Genomic DNA, 9550 nt, shown 5'->3' on the forward strand with positions numbered 1-9550 from the left:
AAAGGTTAGGGGTCCCAAAATGGAAAGAGAAGGGTTCGAGTCCAGGCCCAGAAGTTAAAAGCAGGGGGCCCCAAACTGGAACAAAAAGGGTTTGGGCCAAAACTGAAAAGTAAGCCTGGGGGGCCCAAACTGGAATGAAAAGGGTTTGGAGCCAAACCTGAAAGGCAAAGCTGGAGGGGGGAAACTGGAATGAAAAGGGTTCGCAGTCAAACCTGCAAGGCAAAGGCTGGGGGGGGGGATCATAGGAAAGACAAAGGCTGGGGGTACAAAAATTGAACGAGAAGGCTTTGGGGCTAGCCCGGGAAGGCAAAGGCAGGGGGCCCAACCTGGAACAAGGAAGGTTCGGGGCCAGGCCTGGAAGGAAATGGCGGGGGAGTCCAACCTGGAAGGCAAAGGCAGGTGGACCCAACCTGGAAGAAGAAGGGTTCGGGGCCAAACCTGGAAGGCAAAGTCGCGGTAGGGAGGGGGTGTCCAACCTGGAACGAGAAGGTTCCTCAGCCAGGCCTGGAAAGCAAAGGCAAGGGGGCCAAACCTGGAAAGCCAAGGCCAGGTGGCCCAACCTGAAAGGCAAAGGGGGCGGGGCCCAACCTGGAACGAAAAGGTTCAGGGCCAAGCCTAGGAGAAAATACGGGGGGACCACGCCTGGATGAGAAGGGTTCGTGGCCAGGTCAGGAAGGCAAAGGCAGGGGGCACAGGCTTGAAAGTTCAAGGCGGAGGGGCCCAACCTAGTACGAGAAGGGTTTGGGGCCAGGATCGGAAGGTAAAGGCTGGGGGCCCAAAACTGGAACATGAAGCCTTCGGGTCCAGGCATGGAAGGCAATGGTGAGAGGCGGGGAAGCCCAACCTGGAACGAGAAGGGGTAGGGGCCAGGCCTGGAAGGCAAAGGCGGCGGTGCCAAACCTGGAACACGAAGGCTTTGGAGCCAGGCACAGAAGGCAATGGTGGGAGGTGGGGAGAGCAACCTGGAATGAGAAGGGTTAGAGGCCAGGCCTGGAAGGCAAAGGCAGAGGTCCAGGCCAGGAACTCAAAGGAGGAGGGGCCCAACCTGGAATGAGAAGGGTTCGGGGCCAGGTCTGGCTAGCAAAGGCGGGGTGGCCCATCTGAAAGGCAAAGGTGGCAGAGGCCCAACCCTGACAGAGAAGGGTTTGGGCCCAGGCCAGGAATGCAAAGTCGGGGGGCCCAACCTGGATCAAGAAGGGTTTGGGGCTAGGCCTGGAAGGCAAAGGTGGGGGGCCAAACTGGGAAGGCGTAAGCGGTGGGTGGGTGGGGGTTACGAGAAGGGTTTGGGGCTAGGCCTGGGAGGCAAAGGTTGGGGGGCCAAACCTGGAAAGAGAAAGTTAATGGCTAGGCCTGGAAGGCAAAGGCAAGGCCAGGAACTCAATGGCAGGGACCCAACCTGGACTGAGAAGAGCACGGGGTCAGACGTGGAAGACCAAGGTGGGAGGGCAGGGCCCAACGTGGAAAGCTAAGGCAGGGTGGCCCAACCAAAGGAGATGGGCCCAACCTGGAACGATTAGGGTTTGGGGCCAGGTCTGAAAGTCCAAGGCAGAGGGCCAGACCGGAAAGGCAAAAGCTGGGAGGCGGGGAGGGGAGGGGCACAATCCTGGAATGAGAAGGGCTTGGGGCCAAACCTGGAAGACAAAAGGAGGTGGGCCCAGCTTGTAATGAGAAGGGTTTGGGATCAGGCCTAAAGCAAAAGATGGGGGACCCAACCTGGAACGAGAAGGGTTCAGGGCCAGGCCTGAAAGGCAATGGCAGGATGGGCCCAACCTGGAACACAAAGGCTTCGGGGCCAGGCCTGGAAGGCAAATGCTTGTGTAGGGGGGTGAGGAGATGGGGGCAAACCTAGAATGCGAATGCTTCAGAGCCAGGACGGGAAGGCAAAGGTTGGGGGAGGGGAACCCGAAGACAAAGATGGAGGGGGGTTCAACCTGGAAATAGGAGCATTTGGGACCAGGCTTGGAAGGCAAAGGTAGGGGGACCAAACCAGGAACGAGAAGTGTTCGTGGCCAGGCTTGGAAGGCAATGGCAGGGAGTGGGGGCGGGGTGCACCTGGAACGAGAAATTTTTGGGACCAGGCCTGGAATCAAAGGGGTGGGAGCAACCTGGAACGAGAAAACTTTGGGGTCAGGTCAGGAAGGCAAAGGCCGGGGGGCCCAACCTGCAACGAGAAGGGTTGGGGCCAGGCCTGGAAGGCAAAGGCTGGGGGGTCCAACTTGGAAGGAGAAGCATTCGGGACCAGGCCTGGAAGGCAAATGGGGAGGGACCAAGCCCGGAATGAGAAGGTTAATGGAACAGGCCTCGAAGGCAAAGGCTGGGAGACCCAACCTGGAACGAGAAGGTTTAGGGGCTAGGTCGGGAAGGCAAAAGCTGGAGGGCCATAGTTGGAACACGAAGGCTTTGGGGCCAGGCCAGGAAGTCAAAGGCTGGGTGTGGAGGGGCAAATGTGGAACATGAAGGCTTCAGGCCCAGGCCAGGAAGTCAAAGGCAGGGAGGAGTTCAACCTGCAAGGCAAATGCAGCTGGGCCCAACCTGGACCACAAAGGCCTCGGGGCAAGGCCAGGATGGCATTGGTTAGGCAAGATGCAAAGTTTAGGTTAGGGGATATGTTACGCTAGGGAAAGGGATAGGCCAGGGGAAAGCTTAGGCTAGGCGATAGGGTTAGGCTAGAGGAAAAGGTTAGGCCAGAGAAAAGGTTAGGCTAGGGAAAAAGGTTAGGCCAGGGAAAGGGTAGGCTGGGAAAATGGATTGTCTGGGGAAAAAGGGTAGGTCAGGGAAAAATTTAGGCTATGGTAAATTGGTAGACTAGGGGAAAAGATGACACTAGGGGTAAAGAATAGACCAGGGAGAAAGTTAGACTAGGGGATAAGGTTAGTCTTGGGAAAATGTTTAGGCTAGGAAAAAAGGTTAGGCCAGGGAAAAAGTTAGAATATGGGAAATGGATAAGCAAGGGGAAAAGCTTAGGCCAGGAGAAAGATTTTGCAAGGGAAAGGTTAGTCTAGGGGAAATTTTTAGGCTAGGGGAAAAGGTTAAGTCACGGAAAAGGTTAGGCTATGGTAAATAGGCTAGGGGAAATGGTTAAATGAGGGGAAAGGTTACACTAGGTGAAAAGATTAGGCCAGGGAGAGGTCAGGCTTGGGGAAAACTTTAGGCTAGGGAAAAACTTTAGGTTAGGGGAAAAGCTTCAGCCGGGGAAAAGCTAAGGCCAGCGGGAAAAGGTTAGGGTAGGGGAAAATGTTACATCATGGAAAATATTAGGTTAGGACAAAAGCTTAGGCAAGGGCAAATGTTTAGGCAAGGGCAAAGGTTAAGCAAGGGGAAAGGTTAGGCGAGAGGGAAAGGTTAAGCTACAGGAAAAGGTTAGGATAGGGCAAAAGGATAGGGGAGGGGAAAGGTTAGGCTAGGGGAATTGGTTAGAATGTGGGAAAACGTTAGAATGTGGGAAATTGATAACCTAGGGAAGAAGGTTAGGCAAGGGAAAAATGTTAGACCAGAGGAAAGATTAGACTAGGGGAAAATGAGGTTAGGGCAAGGTTTTAGGCTGGGGAGAATGTCGAGGTAGGGGAAAAGATTAGGAAAGGGAAAAAGTTCATCTATGTGAAAAGGTTAGGCTAGGGGAAAGAATAGGCTAGAGAAAAGGTTAGGCTAGGGGAAAAAGTTAGACCAGGGGAAAAGGTAAGGCCAGGGAGAAGGTTAGGCCAGGGGAAAAGGTTAGGTCGGGTAAAGGATAAGCCAAGGGAAAAAGTTAGACTGGGGGAAAGTTTAGGATAGGCTAAAGGTTAGGCTAGGGTCAGTTTAGGATATGTGAAAAGGTGAGGCCATGGGAAGAGGTTAGGCCTAGGGGAATAGGTTAGGCTAGGGGAAAAGTTAGGGCCAGAGTGAAGTTTAGGTTGACAGAAAAAGTTAGGCTAGGGGAAAGAGTAGGCTAGGGGACAGGTTAGGCTAGGGGAAAACGTTAGGCTAAGTGAAACATTAAGGTTAGGGAAAAAGGTTAGGCAGGGGGAAAAGGTTAGATGGGGGAAACAGGCCAGGGGAAAAGGTGAGCTCAGGGAAAAGTATAGGCAAACTTAAAAGGTTATTCTAGGCAAAAACGTTAGGCTGGGGGAAAGGTTAGGATAGGGGTTAGGTTAGGCTTTGGGAAAAGGTTAGGCCATGGGAAAAGGTTAGGATAGAGCAAAAGGTTAGTCTAAAGGAAAAGGTTAGGCTAGGTGAAATGGTTAGGTCAGGGGAATAGATTAGGTCAGGGAAATGGATAGGCCGGGGAAAAGGTTAGGCTAGGCGAAAAGGTTAGGCTAGGGGAAATGTTCCTTTAGGGGAAAATATTAGGCATGGGGAGAATGTTGGTGTAGGAGAAAAGGTTTGACTAGTGTAAAATGTTAGGCCTGGGAAAAATTTAGTCTGGGGGAAAAAGTTAGGCCTGGGGAAAGGCTAGGTGGGAAAAATCTTGGGCCAAGAGAAAAGTTTAGGCCAGACGAAACGTTTACAACCGGGGAAAATGTTAGGCTGGGGGAAAAGGTTATTTCAGGGAAAAGGATAGACCAAGGGAAAAGATTAGTCTATGAAAAAGCCTTTGGCTAGGGCAAAGGTTAAGCTAGGGGAAAAGGTTAGGCTAGAGGAAAAGGTTAGTCTAGGGGAAAATGTTAATCCAAGGGGAATAGGTTAGGTTAGGCAAAAATGTTAGGTTTGGGAAAGGTTAGGCCAGGCAAAAAAGTTAGGCTGGGGGAAAAGGTTAGGCCAGTCAAAAAATTTAGGCTGGGGGAAAAGGTTAGGCCAGGGGAAAGGTTTAGGCTAGGGGAAAACATTAGGCTATGGGAAGGTTTGGAAAACATTAGGTTACGGGAAGGTTTAGGCTAGGTGAAAAGCTTAGACCAGGGAAACATTGGGCCAGGGGACAGGTTTAGGCACAGGGAAAAGGTTAGGATAGGGGTAAAGGATAAGCCAGGGGAATAGGTAAGGCTAGGGGATAGATTAGGCTAAATGAAAGAATAGGATAGGGAAAGCGTTAGGCTAAGGGAAAAGTTTAGGCTAGGGGAAATGTTTAGGCTAGGGAAAAGGTTAACCTAGCATAAAGGTTGGACTAAGGGTCAGGTTATTGTATGGGAAAAGGTTAGACAAAGGGAAAAGTTTAGGCTAGGGGAAATGGTTAGGCGAGGGGAAAGGTTAAGCTATGGAAAAGGATAGTCCAGAGGAAAACGCTATGTGGGGGGAAAGTTAAGCCTTTGGGAAAAGGTTAGGCTATGTTTAAACGTTAGGTGAGGGGAAAAGTAGGTTAGGCTAGGTGTAAATGTTAGGTAGGGGAAAAACCTGGGCTAGGGGAAAGGATTAGGCTAGGGTAAAAAGTTAGGCTATGGGAAAAAGTTAGGCCAGGGTAAAGGTTTACGCCTTGGGAAAAGCTTAGGCTTAGGGAAAAGGTTAGGCCGGGGAAAAGCTTAGGTCAGGGGGACAGGTAAGCCTTCAGGAAAAAAACACTCCTCATTCTTGGCTTCAAAGTTCTCCATCACCTTGCCCCCTCCTACCTCACCTCCCTTCTCTCTTTCAACTGCCCACCTCATACACTCTGCTCCTCTACCACTCACCTCCTCACTGTCCCCCATTCATGCTTACCCCCCCATTGACCCCTGGCCCACGTTCTAATGCTGTCCTGGAATGCCCTCCCTCGTCACATCCGCCAAACTAACTCTCTTCCCCTCTTCAAAGCCCTACTGACAGTTCACCTCCTCCAAGAGGCCTTCCCAGTCTGAGCTCCCTGCTTATCCCTCCCCTCCCCACCCCACACTCTGATCATCCCTCTTCCCCCCTTCCCCTCCCCTCAGCACTGTCCTCATTTGTATATATTATTACCCTATTTATTCTGTTAACGAGATGTACACACCTTGATTCTAGGTATTGTGATAATTTTTTTTGTTTTATTCTGTTTTCCTGTGCTGTCTGTCTCCCCCGATTAGACTGTGAGCCCATCAATGGGCAGAAATTGTCACTATCTCTTGCCGAATTGTACATTCCAAGTGCTTAGTACAGTGCTCTGCACATAGTAAGTGCTCAATCAATACTATTCAGTGAAAAGGTTAGGCTAGCTGTAAAGTTTAGGTTAGAAGAAAAGCAATTAGGCTAGGTGTAAAGGTTAGGTTCAGGGAAAAGCTTAGGTTAGGGGATAGGGTTAGGCTAGGGGAAATGGTTAGGCTGTGGCAAAGCTTAGGTCATGGAAAAGATTAGGCTAGGGGAAAAGGTTAGGCCAGGGAAGGTTAGGCTATAGAAAATGGTTGTCTGGGGAAAAATGTTAGGTCAGGGAAAAGGTTAGGCTACGGTAAATGGTTAGGCTAGGGGAAAAGGTTAGGCCAGGGAGAAGGGTAGGGTAGGGGAAAACTTTAGGCTGGGGAAAAGCTTAGGCCAGCTGAAACGGTTAGGGCAGGGGAAAAGTTTAGGGCAGGAGAAGTGTTTAGGTTAAGAGAAAATGTTACATCAGGGATAATGTTAGGCTAGGGCAAAAGGTTAGGCGAGGGGAAAGGTTTAGGCGAGGGAAAGGTTGGGCAAGAGGAAAGGTTGGGCAAGGGAAAAGGGGCAAGGGTGAATGGTTGGGCAGGGGGACAGGTTAGGTGGGGGGAAAGGTTGGGTGAGGGAAAAGTATATGTGAGGGGAAATGATAGGTGAGGGGAAAGGTTGGGAAAGGGGAAAGGTTAGGCAAGGGGAAAGCTTAGGCAATGGTAAAATTTTAGGCGAGGGGACAGATTAGGCTGCAGGAAGAGATTAAGCAAAGTGTAGAGTTTATGTTAGGGAAAGGGTTAGCTCAGGGGAAAGGATAGGCCAGGGGAAAAGGCTAGGCCATGGGAAAAGTTTAAATCGGGGTTATGCTAGGGGAAAAGCTTTGGCCAGGGGGAAAGGTAAGCCTATGGGAAAAGGTTAGGCTAGGTGCAAAGGTTAGGTTAGGGGAAAAGCAGGATAAACTAGGTGTAAATGTTAGGTTAGGGGAATAGTTTGGGCTAGGGGAAAGGGTTAGGCTAGGGGCAAAGATGAGGCTAGGTGAAAGGGTTACATCAGGGGAAAAGTTAGGCTAGGGCAAAAGGTTAGGCGAGGGGAAAGCTCAGGAAAGGGGGCAGGCTAGGCCACGGGAAAAGATTACGCAAGGTGTAAAGTTTATGTTTGGGGAATGGTTAGGCCAGGGAAAAGGATAAGCCAGGGAAAAGGTTAGGACATGGAAAAAGTTAGGCCAGGAGGCAAGGCTAGGCCAGGGGGAAAGGTTAGGCCAGGGGGAAAGGTAAGCCTTTGGGAAAAGGTTAGGCTAGATGCAAAGGTTAGGCCACGGGAAAAAGTTAGGCCAGGGGAAAAGGTTAGGCTAAGGGAAAAGGTTCGGCTGGGGGAAATGTTTAGGCTAGGGGAAGTGTTTAGACTAGGGGAAATGTTTAGGCTAGGGGAAAAGTTAAGGCTACGGTGAGAGTTTAGGCCAGAGTGAAGTTTAGGTTACCATAAAAAGTTAGGCAAGGTGAAGAGGTTAGGCTAGGGGAAAGAGTAGGCAAGGGGAAAGGTTAGGCTAGGGGAATGGTTAGATTAGGGGGTAACATTAGGCTAGGTGAAAAGTTTAGGTGAGGCAAAAACGTTATGCTAGGGGAAAAAGTTAGGCCAAGGAAAAGGTTTGACCAAGGAGAAGGTAGGTCAGGGGAAAGGATAAGCCAAGTGAAAAAGTTAGGATAGGGGAAAAGGTTAGGCTAGGATCCAGTTTAGTCTAGGATAAAGGTTAGGCTAGGGGTCAGGTTAAGCTATGGGAAAAGGTCAGGCCAGGAAGAGGTTAGACTAAGGGAAAAGGTTAGGCTAGGGGAAAAGGTTAGGCCAGGGGAAAAGGTTAGGCTAGGATAAAATATAGGCTAGGACAAAGGTTAGGCTAGGGCTCTGGTTAGGCTATGGGAAAAAGTCAGGCCAGGAAGAGGTTAGGCTAGGGGAAAAGTTTAGGCTGGGGAAAAGGTTAGGCCAGGGGAAAAGCTTAGGCCAGGAGAAAAGTTTATGCCAGGGAAAAAGGTTAGGCCAGGGAAAAAGGTTATACCAGGAAAAGGGATAGGCCAAGGGAAAAGGTAAGGCTTGGTAAAAATGTTACGCTAGGGCAAAGGTAAGGCTAGGGGAAAAGTATAGGCAGGGGGAAAAGGTTAGGCAGGAGGAAAACGTTAGGCCAGGGGAAGCAGCCCAGGGAAATGGATAGGCCAAGGGAAAAGGTTAAGCTAAGGGAAAAGGTTAGGCTAGGGTAAAGGTTAGGCTAGGGGTCAGGTTAAGCTATGGTTAGAGAAAAGGTTAAGTCTGGGGTAAAGTTTAGGTGAGGGAAAAAGGTTAGGCTAGGGGAAACATTAGTTTAGGGGAAAATATTAGACATGGGGAGAATGTTGGGGTAAGGGAAAAGGTTTGTCTATGGTAAAATGTTAGGCCCGGGAAATATTTAGGCCAGGGGAAAAGGTTTGGCCTGGGTAAAGGTTAGGCTGGGAAAAAGCTTAGGGCAGGAGAAAATGTTAGGCCAGGGAAAATGTTTATACACAGGGAAAAGGTTAGGCTACAGAGAAGGTTGGGCCAGCAGAAAAGGTTAGTCTAAGAAAAAATGTTAGAATAGGGGAAAGGTTAGGATAGGCAAAAACATTAGTCTGGGGAAAGGTTAGGCTAGGGGAAAAGGTTAGACTGGGGAAACTTTGGACAAGGAATAAAGGTTAGGCCAGGGGAATGGATAAGGCTAGGGGAAAGGTTAGGATAAGGGAAAGAATAAGCTAGGAAAAATGTTAGGTTAAAGGAAAAGTTTAGGCTAGGGGAGAAGCTTAGGCTAGGGGAAATGTTTAGGCCAGGGAGAAGGTTAGGCAAGGAGAAAAGGTTATGTCGGTGGAAAGGGTAGGCCAAGGGAAAAGGTTGGGCTAGGGGAAAAGATTAGTCAAGGATAAAGGTTAAACATGGGGTCAGGTTATTCTATGGTAAAAGGTTAGGCAAGGGGTAATGTTGAGGGTAGGTTAAGTGGTTAGGCAGTGGGAAAGGTTAGGCTAGACGTAAATGTTAGGCAAGGGAAAAAGGTCATGCTAGGGGAAAAGGTTAGGGCTAGGGGAAAAAGTTAAGCTAGGGGAAATTTTAGATTAAGGGAAAATATTAGGCTAAGAGAGCAAGTTGGGGAAGGGGAAATGGTTAGGAGGGGGGAAAAGGTTAGGCTAGGGGAAAAGGATAGATCATGGGAAAAAATAGGCCAAGGGAAAAGGGTGGGCTAGGACAAAGGTTAGGCTAGGGGTCAGGTAAGGCCATGGGAAATGGTGAGGCCAGGGGAAGAGGTTTGGCCAGGGGAAGAGGTTAGGCTAGGGGAAGAGGTTAGGCCAGGGGAGAAGGTGTGGCTACAGGAAAAATTAGGCAAGGTGTAAAGTTTATGTTAGGGGAAAGGTTAGGCTAGGGAAAAGGATAGGCCGGGGAAAAGGTTTGGCCATGGGAAAAGTTTAAGTCGGGGAATAGGTTATGCTAGGAGGAAAGGTTAAGTCAGGGGGAAAGGTTAGGCCAAGGAAAAGGTTAGGTGAGGCGAAAAGCAGGTTAGGCTAGGTGTAAAGGTTAG

Source organism: Ornithorhynchus anatinus, chromosome 9, assembly GCF_004115215.2.
Source record: "Ornithorhynchus anatinus isolate Pmale09 chromosome 9, mOrnAna1.pri.v4, whole genome shotgun sequence".
NCBI lineage: Eukaryota > Metazoa > Chordata > Mammalia > Monotremata > Ornithorhynchidae > Ornithorhynchus > Ornithorhynchus anatinus.